The sequence below is a fragment of the Staurois parvus genome, unplaced genomic scaffold, assembly GCF_062004578.1.
Source record: "Staurois parvus isolate SC_StPar_1 unplaced genomic scaffold, SC_StPar_1.0 ptg000012l, whole genome shotgun sequence".
NCBI lineage: Eukaryota > Metazoa > Chordata > Amphibia > Anura > Ranidae > Staurois > Staurois parvus.
The window spans coordinates 2,342,299-2,363,562 of NW_028317808.1; positions in this window are offsets into that span (position 1 = coordinate 2,342,299).

Below are 21,264 nucleotides of genomic sequence, written 5' to 3' on the forward strand. Positions count from 1 at the left end.
TGAGGAGGCGGTATATAGGGGCCTATGGCAGATTAGGGGCCTGGCAGCAGCTATGGGAGGCCCGTAATCTGCCAGCACCCTATGTCAAAAAATTCTACACACCAGCAGTGTGAGGAGACCTGAAAGTGGCACATGGCAGAGTGTGGCGATGGAGACAGCAGCAATGGGAGGCCGTACAGGGACCCATGAGAGACTCTGGACCTGGCAGCAGCATGAGGAGGCGGTATATAGGGGCCTATGGCAGATTAGGGGCCTGGCAGCAGCTATGGGAGGCCCGTAATCTGCCAGCACCCTATGTCAAAAAATTCTACACACCAGCAGTGTGAGGAGACCTGAAAGTGGCACATGGCAGAGTGTGGCGATGGAGACAGCAGCAATGGGAGGCCGTACAGGGACCCATGAGAAACTCTGGACCTGGCAGCAGCATGAGGAGGCGGTATATAGGGGCCTATGGCAGATTAGGGGCCTGGCAGCAGCTATGGGAGGCCCGTAATCTGCCAGCACCCTATGTCAAAAAATTCTACACACCAGCAGTGTGTGAGGAGACCTGAAAGTGGCACATGGCAGAGTGTGGCGATGGAGACAGCAGCAATGGGAGGCCGTACAGGGACCCATGAGAGACTCTGGACCTGGCAGCAGCATGAGGAGGCGGTATATAGGGGCCTATGGCAGATTAGGGGCCTGGCAGCAGCTATGGGAGGCCCGTAATCTGCCAGCACCCTATGTCAAAAAATTCTACACACCAGCAGTGTGTGAGGAGACCTGAAAGTGGCACATGGCAGAGTGTGGCGATGGAGACAGCAGCAATGGGAGGCCGTACAGGGACCCATGAGAGACTCTGGACCTGGCAGCAGCATGAGGAGGCGGTATATAGGGGCCTATGGCAGATTAGGGGCCTGGCAGCAGCTATGGGAGGCCCGTAATCTGCCAGCACCCTATGTCAAAAAATTCTACACACCAGCAGTGTGAGGAGACCTGAAAGTGGCACATGGCAGAGTGTGGCGATGGAGACAGCAGCAATGGGAGGCCGTACAGGGACCCATGAGAGACTCTGGACCTGGCAGCAGCATGAGGAGGCGGTATATAGGGGCCTATGGCAGATTAGGGGCCTGGCAGCAGCTATGGGAGGCCCGTAATCTGCCAGCACCCTATGTCAAAAAATTCTACACACCAGCAGTGTGAGGAGACCTGAAAGTGGCACATGGCAGAGTGTGGCGATGGAGACAGCAGCAATGGGAGGCCGTACAGGGACCCATGAGAGACTCTGGACCTGGCAGCAGCATGAGGAGGCGGTATATAGGGGCCTATGGCAGATTAGGGGCCTGGCAGCAGCAATGGGAGGCCCGTAATCTGCCAGCACCCTATGTCAAAAAATTCTACACGCCAGCAGTGTGTGAGGAGACCTGAAAGTGGCACATGGCAGAGTGTGGCGATGGAGACAGCAGCAATGGGAGGCCGTACAGGGACCCATGAGAGACTCTGGACCTGGCAGCAGCATGAGGAGGCGGTATATAGGGGCCTATGGCAGATTAGGGGCCTGGCAGCAGCTATGGGAGGCCCGTAATCTGCCAGCACCCTATGTCAAAAAATTCCACACACCAGCAGTGTGTGAGGAGACCTGAAAGTGGCACATGGCAGAGTGTGGCGATGGAGACAGCAGCAATGGGAGGCCGTACAGGGACCCATGAGAGACTCTGGACCTGGCAGCAGCATGAGGAGGCGGTATATAGGGGCCTATGGCAGATTAGGGGCCTGGCAGCAGCTATGGGAGGCCCGTAATCTGCCAGCACCCTATGTCAAAAAATTCTACACACCAGCAGTGTGAGGAGACCTGAAAGTGGCACATGGCAGAGTGTGGCAATGGAGACAGCAGCAATGGGAGGCCGTACAGGGACCCATGAGAGACTCTGGACCTGGCAGCAGCATGAGGAGGCGGTATATAGGGGCCTATGGCAGATTAGGGGCCTGGAAGCAGCAATGGGAGGCCCGTAATCTGCCAGCACCCTATGTCAAAAAATTCTACACACCAGCAGTGTGTGAGGAGACCTGAAAGTGGCACATGGCAGAGTGTGGCGATGGAGACAGCAGCAATGGGAGGCCGTACAGGGACCCATGAGAGACTCTGGACCTGGCAGCAGCATGAGGAGGCGGTATATAGGGGCCTATGGCAGATTAGGGGCCTGGCAGCAGCAATGGGAGGCCCGTAATCTGCCAGCACCCTATGTCAAAAAATTCTACACACCAGCAGTGTGTGAGGAGACCTGAAAGTGGCACATGGCAGAGTGTGGCGATGGAGACAGCAGCAATGGGAGGCCGTACAGGGACCCATGAGAGACTCTGGACCTGGCAGCAGCATGAGGAGGCGGTATATAGGGGCCTATGGCAGATTAGGGGCCTGGCAGCAGCAATGGGAGGCCCGTAATCTGCCAGCACCCTATGTCAAAAAATTCTACACACCAGCAGTGTGTGAGGAGACCTGAAAGTGGCACATGGCAGAGTGTGGCGATGGAGACAGCAGCAATGGGAGGCCGTACAGGGACCCATGAGAGACTCTGGACCTGGCAGCAGCATGAGGAGGCGGTATATAGGGGCCTATGGCAGATTAGGGGCCTGGCAGCAGCAATGGGAGGCCCGTAATCTGCCAGCACCCTATGTCAAAAAATTCTACACACCAGCAGTGTGTGAGGAGACCTGAAAGTGGCACATGGCAGAGTGTGGCGATGGAGACAGCAGCAATGGGAGGCCGTACAGGGACCCATGAGAGACTCTGGACCTGGCAGCAGCATGAGGAGGCGGTATATAGGGGCCTATGGCAGATTAGGGGCCTGGCAGCAGCAATGGGAGGCCCGTAATCTGCCAGCACCCTATGTCAAAAAATTCTACACACCAGCAGTGTGTGAGGAGACCTGAAAGTGGCACATGGCAGAGTGTGGCGATGGAGACAGCAGCAATGGGAGGCCGTACAGGGACCCATGAGAGCACCCTATGTCAAAAAATTCTACAATTCTAAAATTCAAAAATTCTACTCTGGACCTGGCAGCAGCATGAGGAGGCGGTATATAGGGGCCTATGGCAGATTAGGGGCCTGGCAGCAGCTATGGGAGGCCCGTAATCTGCCAGCACCATATGTCAAAAAAATCTACACACCAGCAGTGTGTGAGGAGACCTGAAAGTGGCACATGGCAGAGTGTGGCGATGGAGACAGCAGCAATGGGAGGCCGTACAGGGACCCATGAGAGACTCTGGACCTGGCAGCAGCATGAGGAGGCGGTATATAGGGGCCTATGGCAGATTAGGGGCCTGGCAGCAGCAATGGGAGGCCCGTAATCTGCCAGCACCCTATGTCAAAAAATTCAACACACCAGCAGTGTGTGAGGAGACCTCAAAGTGGCACATGTTTGAGGCATGATTCATGGCGGATTTAGTCAGTTGTGTCAGGAACTGGTGGTTTGAAATCCAGACTAATCCACGCCTGATTCATTTTCACAAACGTGAGTCTCTCCACACTTTGGGTGGACAGTCGTGTCCTCCGCGGAGTTACAATACCTCCTGCCGCACTAAACACGCGCTCCGATGCCACGCTACTGGCCGGGCATGACAGCCTTTCAAGGGCAAATTCAGCTAGTTGGGGCCAAAGGTCAAGTTTCGTTGACCAGTAGTCAAGGGGATTGTCTACCTCGGTTGGCAGGGTGCTGTCCAAGTAGGCCCAAGCCTGTTGTTTGAGGTCCTGCTCCAGGTCCACCTGATGCTGCTGCTGCTGCTGCTGCGGCTGGTTAGTAGTTTCCTCACTGCGCTGGTGAAGAAAGCTACTCATCATCGACTGCAGACTGAGGCAGCCGCTGCTGGTGGAGCTGCCACTGCTCCTACCACCCCTCCCCTCCCCTGCTGCCATGGCAGCGGAACGCGAGCGCACAGGGCCCACAGTGTCTGAGGATGGACGTTGGCGCACAAAGGCAGAGACCAACTGACTACATAGGTGGTTTTTATAGTACGTTATTTTGGCCTCCCTCTCAGCAGGTGTGAAAAAGGCCACCATTTTGGAACGGTAGCGAGGGTCCAACAAGGTGGACAGCCAAAAGTCATCCCTCTGTCTGATGGTTATTATTAGGCTGTCGCTACGCAAGCAACCGAGCATGCTATGGGCCATTTGTGCCAAGGAATGCGAGGGACTCCACAGCATACTGCCACGGTGCGTCTGGGTCCTCTGTCTCCTCCTCCTCCTCCTCTACCAGATGCTCCTGCTCCTCCACTCCTGTCCGCTGAGTGGAAAAACCACCCATTTCACTCAATAATTCCTGAGCACAAATGTCCTCCTCTACCTCCTCTTCTTCTTCCTGTCCTGCCCCCACAGGGGTCATGTGGCGTTGAGATCTGTGCGCCACGTCTACCGCACCCTGACCAGCCATTGTTAACAGCATTTGTTCAAGGACGTGCAACAGAGGAATGACGTCGTTCATCCCATAGTCCTGCCGACTCACGAATAGCGTGGCCTCCTCAAAGGGCCTGAGCAAGCGGCAGGTGTCACGCATGAGCTGCCAATGGCTGACATCGAAGTTACACAGGGGAGTACCTTTATCCGCTTGTAACATCAGGAAATCGGTGATGGCCTTTCGCTGCTCGTAAAGGCGGTCTAACATGTGTAGGGTTGAATTCCACCTTGTTGCAACGTCGCAGATCAGGCGATGATGTGGAATTCCGTTCTGCCGCTGCAGCTCAAGGAGGGTGTGCTTTGCGGTGTAGGAATGGCTGAAATGCATGCAAAGTTTACGTGACATTTTAAGGATGTCTTGCAGTGGGATGGTGGATTTTAGGAACCGCTTGACAACCAGATTGAACACGTGAGCCATGCATGGCACAACCTTCCTTGACGCAGAGCAGACACCATGTTCTTTCCGTTGTCGGTCAACATGGTTCCGATTTTCAGTTTGCGCGGAGACAGCCATCTGTCGATTTCTCTGTTCATTACACTCAGAAGTTCCTCCCCTGTGTGACTACGTTCACCAAGGCATACCAGGTGCAGAACAGCGTGACACCGTTGCGCCCTGCACATGTGATATGCCGGTCGGGTAATGGGACTTGGCACGGGGGTGGCGGCTGAGGACACGGCGGAAGAAGAGGTGGTAGAGGCGGACATCTTTGCCGGACCAAGGACGTGCAAACGTGGAGGCAAAAGCGGCGTGACCTGTCCAAGTTGCTGGTGCGGCTGTGACGGCACCACGTTCACCCAGCGGGCCGTAAATGACATGTACTGTCCCTGACCGTAGTTACAGCTCCACACGTCGGCGCTGCCGTGCACTTTGGCAGAGACCGACATGCTCAAAGACTGGCCCACCATGTCTTCTACATGTGAATGCAGGGCTGGCACTGCCTTTTTGGCGAAGAAATGATGGCTTGGCACTCTCCACCGCGGCGCGGCACAAGCCATCATTTCTCTGAAAGGTGCTGAGTCCACCACTTGAAAAGGGAGGGACTGCAGCACCAGCAACTTGGACAGGAGGACGTTCAGCTTTTGCACCGTCGGGTGCGTGCTCGCAAACTGTTGTCTCTTGGAAACGGATTCCAAGAAAGACTGCTGACGGAATCCGTGAAGAGGAGTAGCAGGAGAAGGAGCATCTGAACGAGCGGAAGATGCCAACGAGCGACAACTCCCCTCAGCAGAGGTGTTGGAGCCTTGACTGGCTGATGGAGGGCGATTGACGTCGGGTGACGGAGCAAGTAACGGAGCGGGTGATGGAGCGGGGGCTGGGGCGGGCAGAACCGCCGTATCTTTATCACGGTTTTCCCAGGCCACCAAATGGCGACACTGCATATGCTGCCGCAACGCTGTAGTCCCAACATGGGCCCCCTGGCCACGCTTGACTTTCTGGCCACATAGTCGACATACGGCTACGTTTACTTCCTCGGGCGGCTTGACGAAAAATTGCCACACCGCCGAGTAGGAAACTTTGCCCCCGATACTCCTCACTGGCTGACTGCTGCTTCCTCCGTGCACACCGGCACCACTACTGACCGTGGTGGTAGGCTGCAGTGGAGCTGGTGCTCTGCTCCGTGGCCGTTTGGCTCCACTGACACTGCTTCCACTGACACTGCTGCGACCCTGCTGCTGTCTCCTGGGCAACCCACCGACTGTTTCGCTCACTGCCAAGCTGCCACACTCTTCTCCTGATGATGCGGAAGAAATTGCCTGATGACGACGAGGCTGCCAAGTGCGATCAACCTCCTCATCATCAAGTAGGGTCTCACTACTAGCCCCCTCGGCTGCGTCTGGGTCAGGAGACAGACCTGTCTCTAGACCGGCTACCGGGCCACTCTCCTCGCCACTACTTCTTCGCCTGGCTGCTGAAAAGGCGGATGTCTCCCCCCGTTCCTGACCGCCCTCTGTTAGCTCTTCCTCACTGTACAGTGGGGCTGAGCCCACAGCATGCGATACTTCGCTTGGTGAGGGAACACCAAAGGACAGGGGCAGGTAGAGGACACGTGATTTCAGTGGGCTTGGTCCCGGGCCATGCCAACTAACGGTTGTGTCTGACGTACCCACCGACCGTTGGCTGTAGGTGTCAGAGGTGACCTGGGAAGAGGAAGACGATCGAGCCAACCAATCGATGACGGCAGGGTTGTCGGTGGAGACACGACCGCTGGATGACACCGGGAGCACTGGCCTCTGGCTGCGAATAGTGCTGCCTCGACCCCTTCCTCTGCTGCCACGTCTGCTCGCTCCTAAAACATTGCCTCCTCTGCCACTCCTCTGCATGTTGTCTGACATACTCTTTAATTAAACGATTATGTGTCCCTGAGTAACAATTCTGTGTCCCTGAGTAACAATTCTGTGTCTGTGCGAGTAACAATTCTGTGGCCCTAAGTAACAGTTCTGTGGCCCTCAGTAACAATTCTGTGTCTGTGCGAGTAACAATTCTGTGGCCCTAAGTAACAGTTCTGTGGCCCTCAGTAACAATTCTGTGTCCCTGATTAACGTTTCTGTGGCCCCAAGTAACAGTTCTGTGGCCCTCAGTAACAATTCTGTGTCTGTGCGAGTAACAATTCTGTGTCTGTGCGAGTAACAATTCTGTGGCCCTAAGTAACAGTTCTGTGGCCCTCAGTAACAGTTCTGTGTCCCTGAGTAACAATTCTGTGTCTGTGCGAGTAAGAATTCTGTGTCTGTGCGAGTAACAATTCTGTGGCCCTAAGTAACAGTTCTGTGGCCCTCAGTAACAGTTCTGTGTCCCTGAGTAACAATTCTGTGTCTGTGCGAGTAACAATTGTGTGGCCCTAAGTAACAGTTCTGTGGCCCTCAGTAACAATTCTGTGTCCCTGATTAACGTTTCTGTGGCCCCAAGTAACAGTTCTGTGGCCCTCAGTAACAATTCTGTGTCTGTGCGAGTAACAATTCTGTGTCTGTGCGAGTAACAATTCTGTGGCCCTAACAGTTCTGTGGCCCTCAGTAACAATTCTGTGTCCCTGATTAACGTTTCTGTGGCCCCAAGTAACAGTTCTGTGGCCCTCAGTAACAATTCTGTGTCTGTGCGAGTAACAATTCTGTGTCTGTGCGAGTAACAATTCTGTGTCTGTGCGAGTAACAATTCTGTGTCTGTGCGAGTAACAATTCTGTGGCCCTAAGTAACGGTTCTGTGGCCCTCAGTAACAGTTCTGTGTCCCTGTGTAACAATTCTTTGTCTGTGCGAGTAACAATTCTGTGGCCCTAAGTAACAGTTCTGTGGCCCTCAGTAACAATTCTGTGTCTGTGCGAGTAACAATTCTGTGTCTGTGCGAGTAACAATTCTGTGGCCCTAAGTAACAGTTCTGTGGCCCTCAGTAACAATTCTGTGTCCCTGATTAACGTTTCTGTGGCCCCAAGTAACAGTTCTGTGGCCCTCAGTAACAATTCTGTGTCTGTGCGAGTAACAATTCTGTGTCTGTGCGAGTAACAATTCTGTGGCCCTAACTAACAGTTCTGTGGCCCTTAGTAACAATTCTGTGTCTGTGCGAGTAACAATTCTGTGTCTGTGCGAGTAACAATTCTGTGGCCCTAAGTAACGGTTCTGTGGCCCTGTGTAACAATTCTGTGTCTGTGCGAGTAACAATTCTGTGGCCCTAAGTAACAGTTCTGTGGCCCTCAGTAACAATTCTGTGTCTGTGCGAGTAACAATTCTGTGTCTGTGCGAGTAACAATTCTGTGGCCCTAAGTAACAGTTCTGTGGCCCTCAGTAACAATTCTGTGTCTGTCCCTGAGTAACAATTCTGTGGCCCTAACTAAAGTTTCTGTGGCCCTAAGTAACAATTCTCTGGCACTCAGTAACAATTCTGTCTGTCCCTGAGTAACAATTCTGTGGCCCTAATAACGTTTCTGTGGCCCTAAGTAACAATTATCTGGCACTCAGTAACAATTCTGTCTGTCCCTGAGTAACAATTCTGTGGCCCTAATAACGTTTCTGTGGCCCTAAGTAACAATTCTCTGGCACTCAGTAACAATTCTGTCTGTCCCTGAGTAACAATTCTGTGGCCCTAATAACGTTTCTGTGGCCCTAAGTAACAATTCTCTGGCACTCAGTAACAATTCTGTCTGTCCCTGAGTATGAATTCTGTGTCCCTAACTAGCGTTTCTTTGTCCCTAAGTAACGATTCTGTGGCCCTAATTAACAAATCTGTGTCCCTGAGTAATAGTTCTCTGTCCCTAAGTATCGTTTCTCTGTCCCCAAGTATCGTTTCTGTGGCCCTAACTCTGTCCCTGTCCCTAATACAGAGCGGTCTGCCTCTGTTCAATGACTGCAGGCAAATGAAGAATTCCAAAATGGCCGCTATTTATAGCTCGACCATTACACAGTGCTAGCTGGCTGGCTGCTGATTGGCTGATGCGATCACATGTCGTTGAGGAATGCATTATGGGTCAGCGCGCCTTGTCTGCGTGCCTTCCCAGACATCCCCGCTCCGTCGCCGCACATGTCAGCCGCCATTTTCGGAAAAATTTCGATTCGCGCGTCCGAATTAGGCTATTTTTCGGATTCGGCGCGAATCGAAATTTTTCCGATATTCGACTCGAATTCCACTTCGGCTACTTCGATTCGCTCATCTCTACTGTTCATGGGAGTTCCAGGGAGTGTGCACAGGCAATGGATGCGGGGGGATGTTTAGTAATGTCCTCCCACATTGGCAGCGCTCCCGTCCTGCTGTTTATCGGCATGCTCTAGACGGGAAGAGGTTAATGAATTTTTAGTTTGTAATTTTCACTTTAAACATTACTAAAATCATGAACAAAATATATATACATATTCTTTTCTTTGGTACATGTCCCCCAGGCCAATGCTCTGAACCAAACCCAAATATGTTCAGTTCATCAATAATAAGAGAAATATGATGACTTGCATACCAGGGACTACCATTCAGATTTCAGAATTTGATCCGGATTTTGCTGATTTGCTGGTTCGAGCTTCCTGCTTTTTTTTTTGTTACCCCATTCTCCTCTGAGAATATCTAGCCTTTCCACACCCACAGGGGCGGATTGATTACTCATGGGACCCCCGGGCAATAGGGGATCATGGGGCCCCTGTGTCCTTGCCCAAACTCCAAAAAGCCTATGAAAAAGGTACCAGGGGCATCTCATGGGGCCCCCTACTGACCCCGGGCCCTCGGGCAGTGCTCGAGTTTCCAAATGGTCAGTCCGCCCCTGCACACCCATCAAGAGGGGTAGAGGCTTTAGACCCAACCGAGGGGAAGGGGTGTGTGGGTGTGCTGAAGCACTCACAAAAAATATCCCATTGCAACACCTTCATAGAAGGAGGATACTATGCTCTATGTCTTCTGGGCATACTTCAGGACTTCTGATCTCAAGTTAAACAATGGATCTTTAAATTCACTGATATCCGGATGTCCAATGACTTAGTGGTTTTTTTCTTACATTTGACACTTATGCCACCAAAATGCTATAAATGCTCCCTTTTGATTCACCTCCTCAATGCAGTGAAGGCATACATGCTCGCCTACTGCCCTTTCTGTTCAACAGTGGTTTGCAAGGATTACCAAAATCAGAATGGAAGAATTGATGGCAGTGCAGTGCATCACCAGGGAAGGATTTTTAATATATGTGTAACTTTCTACTTTCATTTGTACACTTCTTATGGTTCATATGATTTTATGATTGTCACTAGTTTCAATGGTTTTATTTATACATTTATATGTATATATTTTTATAGATCTTTTGTGTTTACTTATACTATATCAATTGCCCCTGTGACCCCTCCCCCTGTGTGGGGGAGTGTCCAGGACGGCCCATGTGATCTTTGGTTCAACTAGTAGTGAGCATATAAAAGAGGGAGCAGACATTTGGTCAGTTAGCTCTGAGGAAAAGGCAATTCCTCGAAACGCGTCAGCTATTGGATGTCTACACTCCCTATTGCGGACTGTTACTCAGCGCGGTGTTGACCCAGCTGTTCTTTATGATGTGCCTTGACTTTGTTGTCATTTGTGAGTACAACACCTACTTTATTTCTTATTAAACATTTTTTATGGTAATGCACTAGGCCTGTACGCCCTCTGTTTGTTCTTTCCTCATTCAAAACAGTGACAACCTTTACTTTAAAGGTCTCTACAACACTACATCACACCTCTTTTGACTGAGAAGATCAAATAATCAGTGAGAGATACAGCAACCTGCACAACCTCTTAAGGACTCTTTTTAAAGCCGTAGTAGAATAAAAAAAAACATAAAATAAAAAAACATTTTCCCCAGCAAGGCAGTGCGCATCGCATGTATGCCACTGCTAACAGTGCTGCCATCTTCTCTCGGTCCCTCTTCCAGGTTCGTGGACTCAGGCGGTTTGAATGGCCGAGCAAAATGACGTCACTCCAGCGCATGTGCTCGGGAGTCACTTTCTACGACACACAGCTCTGAAGGAACATCATGGGCATACCATTCCTTCAGACTGCATGTGCCGGTGCTCTACACAAGTAAATATGTCCTAAATGGTGCACGTTTAGGAGATAGTTACAGTACCTACAGGGAAGCCTTATTATAGGCTTACCTGTAGAGAGAGGTGCAAAAACAGACTTTACTACCACATTAAGGACTTTTTTTTAATAGTCACATGGTCACAGACAAGCATCTGCTAACTGGCAGTATTGGCTGGCAAAAAGTATTGCATCTTTTCACTTCCCATCTCAAGGTTGGTGACTTTGCAACATACAAAAATTCCCCTTGGATTCACAAACACTTGTTATGTTGTATTTTCAAAAAGTTATCTTACACAAAGAAGAGTGTTCTATGGCACATGCAAACAGTATTGTTCTTGCATTCTTACTCATATTGAATTTGAAATACATTTTAAAAATATTCTTCCCAAATATATTGACATATATTTGAAATGCTACAATGTTGGCCATATTCAATATATTTCAAAATATATTTCAATATATATATATATATATACAGTATATATATAAAATCAGGGGCAGACTGCCCATTTGGAAACTCGGACACTGCCCGAGGGCCTGGGGTCAGTAGGGGGCCCCATGAGATGCCCCTGCTACCTTTTTCATAGGCTTTTTTGAGTTTGGGAAAGGACACAGGGGCCCCATGATCCCCTATTCCCCGGGGGGCCCCATGTGTTGTCAATCCGCCCCTGATATATATTGATATATATATAATGTTGAAATGAGTTTTTATTACAAAATATCTGAAAAATATTATTTAAAAATACACTTCAAATATACTGTATGTCTTTAAAAATACAAATATACATTTTTGGAATGCATTTGAAAATATATGTAAAAACATATTTTTAAAAATATATTTTTTAAAAATATATTCTTCAGATTTTTTTTTTAACATATAAAAAAGTCATTTTAACATATATTTGTAAATGCATTCCAAAAAAGTAGACCCCTGAAATTTTTTATTTATATATATTTTGAAATATATTGAATATGGCCAAAATTGTAGCATTTCAAATATATGTCAATATATTTGGGAAGAATATTTTAAAATAAATTTCAAATTCCATGAGTAAGAATGCAAGAACAATACTGTTTGCATGTGCCATAGAACACTCTTCTTTGTGTAAGATAACTTTTTGAAAATATAACATAACAAGTGTTTGTGAATCCAAGGGGAATTTTTATATGTTGCAAAGTCACCAACCTTGAGATGGGAAGTGAAAAGATGCAATACTTTTTGCCAGCCATTTTTTTTAAAAATATATTTCAAATATATTTTTCTTCCATGTGGGTAGTCAGTCAGACACACAATCTGCAACTGAGCTTTGTCTAGCTAAATGTTCTGCCACAGTGACAAAATCGGATTAACCTTTCAGTATCTTAGTCACTGAAACACATCATTCCCAGTTCCCACTTTATTAGTCTTAATACTGAAGCCATTGAGGCTAGTTATCAGCAATTCACAGATATGTGAGATCATTAAACTTGCTTTGAACCTAAAGTAAAAAAAATGTGATATATTGCAGCTTACCAAATTTCTAAATGTGGCGACTACATTTGTTTTTTTTTTTCTTTATTTCCACCTGGTGATCCTGTCAGTAAGTCTGTTATTTTTCGACTTCCTTTAATAGAAGTTAAAACTGGCAGTTAAATGCAAACATTTAACACTGACAGGGGTGCTTACTGTAGTCATCTTTTATTAATTTCAAAACCTTTATCCTAAAAAGAAAAAAAAAAGCTGTAACTGCTTAAAAAGTGTTAGCAGGAGTTTGGCTTTAATTTGCTAGTGTATCTTAACTTGCTAGTGCACCTAACACCGCTCTCTCCCCAGGCTTACAATGCTGCTGCCCAAAGGTGTCTCTGTTGCTCACCGATCTAGAGTGAAGACACCCCAACTCTAGGTTCATAAATATTCAGGTGTGGAAGTGTGTGTAAGTAGCACATGTTTCCGCACCTGTGGACACCAGCAACCAGGGAAGGGGCACGTTCCCTGACTGCTGTGGTTGGGGGCGCACTGGGAGCTTCTGATGCTTCTCCCTAATATTCCTGCACAATATGTAGATTCCCCAACACCGGCATTTCAGCCACTCCAACTCTGCCGTATCTCTCCTTCTTATTGCAACTGGTAGTCCTCATGCACACTGGACGTATTGATAACCTTGGTAATGTTAGCTATGTAAAGTCATGTTAAAAACATGAGTTTTTCGGCTTTTTTTAGCGTTTTTGCATTAGTGTGTAGTGGCGTTTTTCTGTGTCTGTGTTTTTTAGCCTTTTTTTTGTACCAAAACATTTTTTTTTGTAAAAAAAGATAGAAAACGGCGGTTTGCAGCGTTTTACCACGTTTTGCTGTCTTTTTCAGCGTTTTTCAGTATTAGAGCATTTTTACAGCTAAAAAAACTGCTCTAGAAACTCACTAGTCATTTTTTTTTTCCAGCCAAACAACATTGATTACAGTCTATGTGTGCATGGACACATAGGATAACATGCTGGGGGGTTTACTAGATGTAGAAAAAAATATCAAAAGCCAAAAACAGCCACTGTAAAAACATCAGGTATGCATGAGGACTAAATCTCTCCCCTCTTTTCAAGCTCCACTCTCACCCTCCACTTGTTCCCCTTCCCAGGTCACTTTACCATCTTCCTTGGTCTTACTTGATCCTGCTCTTCTCAACCCCAGCTGTCTACACATCTACCTTCCCTGGACAACCATACATAGAGTCAGCACCGATCCTCCTGCTTCTCTCTCCTGTTGTCTTTTAGGCTGGCCATACGCTATACAATTTTCTGTCCAATTTCCATTAGATTTACCTTCAACTATGTATTGCAAGAGCCTGCCTAATTGGATACAACTGAAAGTGTTGTTTAGGTTTGACCTCCTATTATGTGATTTTTGGTAAATCTAAATCAAAAATCTCAAGAAAATTGTATAATGTATGGCCAGCCTTACCCTTCTCTTTGTATCTGCTCTCCCCTCCATAAATCTGCACACATCCCTGCAGCCTCCAGTCTTAGCTCTGGACATTCCACAGACCCTTCTGCCTGACACCCTTTCTATGACAGTTTACTTATCTCTACTAACTGTCCTGTTCCCATAAGTCAGCCTAGCATATTCTCTTCACTGTTTTGCTTTGCTCTTCAACAACACATACTCTTTCTACCCAGACCCCTGCCTACTCACTCTTTTCTTATCCCTAATAGCAGGTTCACACCATTGTGCTGTGGTTTGGCTGCAGCGCAATTGTGAGGTTTACGGTTCCCTCCTATTGAATTCTATTAGACCAGTGGTCTCCAAACTGTGGCCTGAGGGCCAGATGTGGCCCTTTACTTGCTTTTATCCGGCCCTTGGAGCACTATTTCATCCAATGATACCAACAATGTGGCAAAATTACCCCCCGACACCAATGGTGGGGCACAATTCCTCCCAATGACACCAAGGATGGGACACAATTTCTCCCAATGATATCAACAATGGGGCCCTATAACACCAATGATGGGGTACAATTCCTTTCAATAACACCAAAGATGGTGCCAATGTTTTTTTTTCCCCACTAACCTTAGGGCCTTTTTTTTTACTCCCAATGGCTACAGTCCGGCCCCGGAAGATCTGACAGACAGTAAACTGGCCCTTTGTTTAGAAAGTTTGGAGACCCCTGTATTAGACCATGCGTATTTATGAAAATACATCAAAGTCCTGCATGCTGCATCTTTGATACACTTTCAGAACACACACAGTCTAGTAGAATTCAAAGGGAGCGCACCTAAACCACATGTAAACCACACATACAACCAAAGCACACTGGCGTGACCCCACTATAAGGCTAGGTTCACACCTTTGCATGTTGGGAATGTGCACAAAATTGTGGCTTTTCTGACACACACAGGAATGCACTGTAGACATGCTAACATATATTTTTCACAACCACCAAACCACAAAAGAATAAATAAATAAAGTGATATAAAAGGCTAGTCAATAAAAAATAAAAATAAACATGTTATACTTACCTGCTCTATGCAGTGTTTTTGAAAAGAGCAGCCTTGATCATCCTCTTCTCAGGTCCCCCCACTGGTGCTCCTGGACCCTCCCTCCTGCCTAGTGTCCTCTATGGGGGCACCCAAGCAGGCTTGCTCCAAAGCCGCTGCTGTGCGTGTCCATTCACACACACATTGCAGCTCGGCCCTGCCCTCTTAATTTCCTCATTGGCTTATTGGCTGTGATTGACAGCCATTGGCTCCCATTGCTATCTCAGCCAATGAGGAGGGAGAGTCCCCAGAGAGCAAAGGTTCTTGTGCACATTGCTGGATCATGAAGGGGCTCAGGTAAGTATCAGGAGGGCTGGGAGGGCTGCTGCATGAAGGTATGCATGAAGATAAAAACCCTTGAGCCTGTACAACCACTTTAAGGGTTTGTTCACGTGAGCTTTGGTCTCTGGAGAGCAATTGACATTCCAATGGCTGTTCAGGGAGCATTGGACAAGCAGTATCACTTCCTCGTCACCTGCTTTAACCCCTTTAACTCCACATTAGCATACCACAACAACGTACATTGCATGCAGTTGCTGGGCACTTTCACTTGAATGGGTCGTGTTTGACCTTGGAGGTTAGCATTGTCCTCTCCCAGCCACCATAATTTAACCACATCCACCTTTTAACCACACCCACTTTTCACCATGGGGCGCTAGGTGCGCAGCAGGTCACTATCACCCTGAAGTGTCCTTCATTCTCACTTCAAAAGCTGTGAGGTATCTTAGTCCTATTTCAGTGAATTACATGTGTTACAATCCTCACACCACTATTAGCCCCATTCTGGTGGAAGGTTGCAGGCGCAGTTGGCCATGTTCTTGTTATCTCGGCACTGCCTGCAGCAACTCACCGATAAATCATCAACTCTGCCCATTGTGCTCTCCCCTCTTGCTGGTAAGTTTTCTGTCAGCACATGTGAAACAGCTTGGTTAGCTTCTATTGCTGCCCAATCCCTTTTCTAGTGTATGCGTTGTTCAGGAGACAACAGAGGCTGAAATCAAGAACCTTTAGACCAGGGGCAGGCAACCTTACAGAGGTGGAGATCTACCTGAACAACATGGGAGAAGTCAAAGATCACCGAGCACAGTGTCTCCTCCTCACACCTGATTTAAACCTCTAATTGTTGTATTACGTGTCACAATCATGTGCATTGCATGGCAATCATGGGTTTAAATCAGGTGGTAAGGAGGCAACATATCACCTCCCACCACCTGGCAAACACCCTTGGATTGTGTTTCAGAGAAGCAGCAGTGCCTGCTGCACTTGTGAATGAGCCCTTAGTTGCATTTGGCAGTGGCATTCTTAGGGCTCCTTCACATGTAAATTTGGGGGGGAGTGGTAAAACCCTGCAGTTGAGTTTTGGTTTTACCACTCCCATTCCCTACCCCTTTTAGCTGCTGAGGAGCAGCCAAAGGTGTACACATGATGCAGCAGGGATTAAACCCCCGTTGCTTTTGGTGGGTGCTACCACCTGCCGATTGCAACCCTTTCAAGTAAATGGGGGCCCTATGCAAGCAATCCACAACTGCATGCTTCTGCGGGCTCCAAGGGGTTAAAGCAGATGGTGAGAAAGCAACACAACAGTGCCTGCTTTAACCCCTCATTTTCTGTACTGCACAAGGTTTCAGGACACTTGCAGAGTAGCCTCATTCACTTGAATGGGTCATGCTTGGCAGGTGCTACACCCACCAACCATGACAGGGCATACAACTCCTGTTGTGGCTGCAACATGTGTACACCCTTGGCCAGTACAGCTAAAAGTGGTGCAGTAGGGGTGGGGGATGGTAAAAACACATCTTAACTATAGGGTTTTACCCAAACTGCAATTGTAAAAAACCTTTACTGTTTTGAGCCCCCTATAAGGCTGATTTCACACTGATAAGCTGTAGTTTACCTGCAGGTCAGTGGTGTATTTTGGTTTTGTGCTGCCCTGGGCAAGACTAAAATCGGGCACCCCCCGCATCTAAATTTGTCCCACCTCTACCTGTTTAAGATCCACCCCTTCATCTGTAAACCCCACCCCTTCCTATTTAGGCCCCACCTCTTCCTAGTAGAGCTCCACCCACTGGCAGCGATGGGCGCTATTCCTCCCACTGACACCAACAATGGGGTACTATTCCTCCCACACTGACACCAATGATGGGGCACCATTCCTCCCACACTGGCACTAATGATGGGGCACTATTCCTCCCACACTGGCACTAATGATGGGGCACTATTCCTCCCACTGACACCAATCAGAGAAAGAGAGGAGGGAGGGAGAGAGAGAGAGGAGAGAGAGGGGAGAAAGAGAGGGGGGAGAGAGGGGAAAGAGAGGGGGAGAGAGAGAGGGGAGAGAGGAGAGAGAAGAGAGAAGGGAGATAGAGGGGGGGGGAGAGGGGGAAGAGAGAGAGAAGAGAGAGGGAGAGAGAGGGGGAGAGGGGGGAGAGGGGAGATAGAGGGGGGCGAGAGAGAAGGGGAGAGGAGAAGGGGAGAGGGGGGGGGAGGGGGGAGAGGGAGTGAGAGAGGGGGGAGAGATGGAAGAGAAAGAGAGGAGAAGAGAGAGGGAGAGAGAGAGGAAGGAGAGAGAGGGGGGGTATGAGAGAGGAGGGATGGAGGGAGAGAGGAGGGGGGAGAGAGGAGGGAGGGAGATAGAGAGAGGAGGGAGGGAGAGAGGAGGGAGAGAGGAGGGAGAGAGAGAAGAGAGAGAGGGGGGAAGAGAGAGATGGGAGAGAAGAGAAGGAGAGAGGGGGGGAGGAGGGGGGGGAGAGAGAGGAGGGAGGACGGGAGAGAGGAGGGAGAGAGAGAGGAGAGAGAAGAGAGGGAAGAGAGAGGGGAGAAGAGAGAGGGAGAGGGAGGAGAGAGAGAGGGGGGTGAGAGAGGAGGTACGGAGGGAGAGAGGAGGGAGGGAGAGAGAGAGAAGGGAGGGAGAGAGAGAGGATAAGGGGGGAGAGAGGAGAGGGGGAGAGAGGACGGGGGAGAGAGAGGGGGAGAGAGAGGAGAGAGAGAAGAGAGAGAAGGGGGAGAGGGAGAAGGGGGAAAGAATAAACAAGGCTGGCTGAAAGTGTGGACGGGGCAGACACAGGAGGAGAGGACAGGAATAGCAGGGACAGCTTTCTCTCTCCTCTCCCATCTGTGTGAGGGGAGGGGGGGAAACTGCCAGCACTGGGGACTGCATATGTTGACAGATCCCCTGCAGTGCTGGGGGGGGGGGGGCGGCCGTGGAGGAGCATACAGGAGCTAACATGCAGGAGATGGATAGGGGAGGTGACTGGCAGCACATAGAGCATAGAGAGAAATGCACTGTCCTCTATGTGCCGCCCGGCCCCCTCTCCAGCGGGCTCCATAGCTGACAGGTTCTCTGGCCGCTGAGCACACACACGAACCTGCCCGAGCATGCCCCCCTGGCCAAGCACAGCCCTTTGCAGCGAGAGCACTGGTCCCTTCTGCCTGGGGGCGGTGCTGCCCCCCTGAAAAGTGCCACCCAAGGCTGATGCCTTGTTTGCCTCACGGCAGATACGCCCCTGCCGCATATACAGCACAGTGCATCTGCAACTTTCTTTTTTTTTTTTTTCTTCCAAAAATTTTTATTGAAATACAAGACATTTGAGATTAAAGACAGGTACGGAACACATTTTGCATACGTATAACTGAAGCAATCTCCCGTAACGCAGACGGGTATTCAGACATGTAATTGAGGTATGCAGTAAACATAAACAGGAGATCACGCTACCCAGTAAACAAAGTAAAATAACAGGTTCGCACATATGAATGGTAAGCAATAGAGGTATAGAGGATGCAAGTGTCGGGGGTAAAAAGCGCTTAAGTAATCGGGTAGTGGAGCAAAAAACAGCATTGATGTCTGAGGCTGACGCCTCGTGTAATTCCGCACCCGGTTAAGTTAAGTTTCTGCTTGTATGTAGAAATAGTTGTGTAAGAGAGAAATATGAGACAAAAGGAAAAAAAAAGAGAGAAAAGAAAAAAAGAGGAGAGTACTGTATATGGAGGAAGATTTAGAAAGCACAGGGAGGAGAAAAAAAAAAAAAAAAAAAAAAGGGGGGGGGGACGGAGAGGGGGGGGGGGAGAGGTGGGAGGGAAGTGAAAAGGGAAGGATGGATCAGGTAATAGTTATTAAGCCAACCATAATATAATATAGTAGACAAGCTAATAGGTATTATCCTTAGGACTTAACGTACATTTCGATAAACACGGTCCACGGCGCTATTCCAGAGGTGATAACTGTGAACGGTATTCACGACCTGTAAATTAGTTTTATTTATTCATATAGAGATTATAGAAATTGGTAGTTTGGAAGTGTTTCCAACACGCCCAAGTTTTCCGAAATTTCTCAGGGTGGTCTCTTGTCACTGAAATCAATTCCTCCATCTCCGCAACTCTGATGACCCTATGAAACCACTCCCGCACAGTAGGAATCTGTTCTGATCGCCAGTGGACAGGAATACATTGTTTCGCCGCATTTATCATATGCAGGGTAAGAGACTTACGGTACATCCTTAACGGAATTGAGGAGTGGTGAAGTAAAAATTGAGCCGGTGTGTATTCCAGAGTGTAAGTAGTCACTTGTGAGACTATATCTCGCACTTTTTCCCAAAAAGGCTGCAACAAGGGACAATCCCACCAGATATGTAGGAGTGTGCCTGTTGTCTGTCTACATCTCCAGCACAACTCTGAAATGTTAGGGTCAAATTTATGCAGCAGGGACGGAACTCTGTACCATCTAGAGTATAGTTTGTAATTACTTTCCTGCGTGGAAACACACATGGAGCCCGAATGTATGTGTTCATAAATGTGATCCCAGTCGTCAGTTGACAAGGGTATTTGTAAATCTCGTATCCAAGCCTCACACGCTTTTCGAGGTTGAGATATACTAGTAGTTTCAAGAAGGGAGTAAAGCTTGGATATAACATGTCGCTGGGGGGAGTTCGAGAAACAAAGTTTCTCAAATGGAGTAAGCGACCTGGAGTAGTCTTGTAAATGAGAGGTGTTATGTGTAAAATGATGAATTTGTCTATATATCCACGGTGTTAGGTTCAGCGATGGCCACAACTTCAAAATGTCCTCTCTAGATAAGAACTTAGTATTTTTGAAAAGGTGATGCATTGTCAGATTATCTGGAAGGTCACATCCAGAGAGGAAAGTCCGGGACATACCCGGCAAAAAGTCAGGGTTCTTTTTGATTGGGGTTAAGGGGCCCGGGGAGGAAGAGAGTTCAGTGTTCTGGAATGTCTGTTGGCAACAGTTTAACGTGGGGCCTACAAGAGGGTGATCCCGAAATTCAGTGGGAATATGAGCATTTCCCAGCCAAGGGGAGGAGGCAAGCAAAATCATCGAAAAATCAGATTCTACGTCAACCCAAATCTTACGATCACAGTTCGAGGTCCAGTCTACTACTCTTGCCAATTGACACGCCCTGTAGTACCGTGTAATGTCAGGTAGTCCAATACCTCCACTTCTTTTAGACATGGTGAGTTGTACAAAGCTAATTCTGGGGTGTTTGTTATTCCAAAGAAAGGAGGAGCAGAGCTTTTTATAAGATGTAAAGAAAGAACTCGGTAATGCAATCGGTATTGTTTGGAGTAGGTACAATATTCTTGGGAGCACATTCATTTTGAGAATGGCTGCTCTACCAAACCAGGAAAACCAAGGTTTGTTCCAAGTCTGGAGGTCTTTGGCAATATTACGCAAGAGGGGTAGGAAATTCAAATCATAGAGTTCCTTTAGATTAGTCGGTAATTGGATTCCCAAGTATGTAATTGCCTCCGACTGCCAGGCAAAAGGGAAGTTCGATTTCGCTTGCCTAATCACCTCCCGGTGTAGAGAGACATTAAGCGCTTGGGATTTAGAGAAGTTTATTTTGAAATTGGCCAGGTAATGAAACAATTCAAAATCTTTTAGCAGATTAGGTAAAGTGATATGGGGATCTGTTAGAAAAAGCAAGATGTCATCTGCAAAGGCCGCTATCTTATGAATTTTGCCATTGATATGAATCCCCTTGATATTATCGTTTTGTTTGATGCAATTCATCAGTGGTTCCAGTGTTAAAATAAAAAGGAGGGGGGATAGTGGGCATCCCTGCCTGGTGCCATTGCCTATCAAAAAAGAGTCCGAGAGTAGACCGTTAACTCGTACTTTAGCTGTGGGAGAGGTATATAAAGACATAATGAAGGTACGGAAACGCTGAGGCAATCCAAGGCCAAAAAGAACCGCCTCCATATAATCCCATGCTAACCTATCAAAGGCCTTCTCGGCATCTAGTGATAAGAAAAAGCCTGATTGTTGTTTTTGAATTAACCAATGATGAACATTTATGGCTCGTATGGT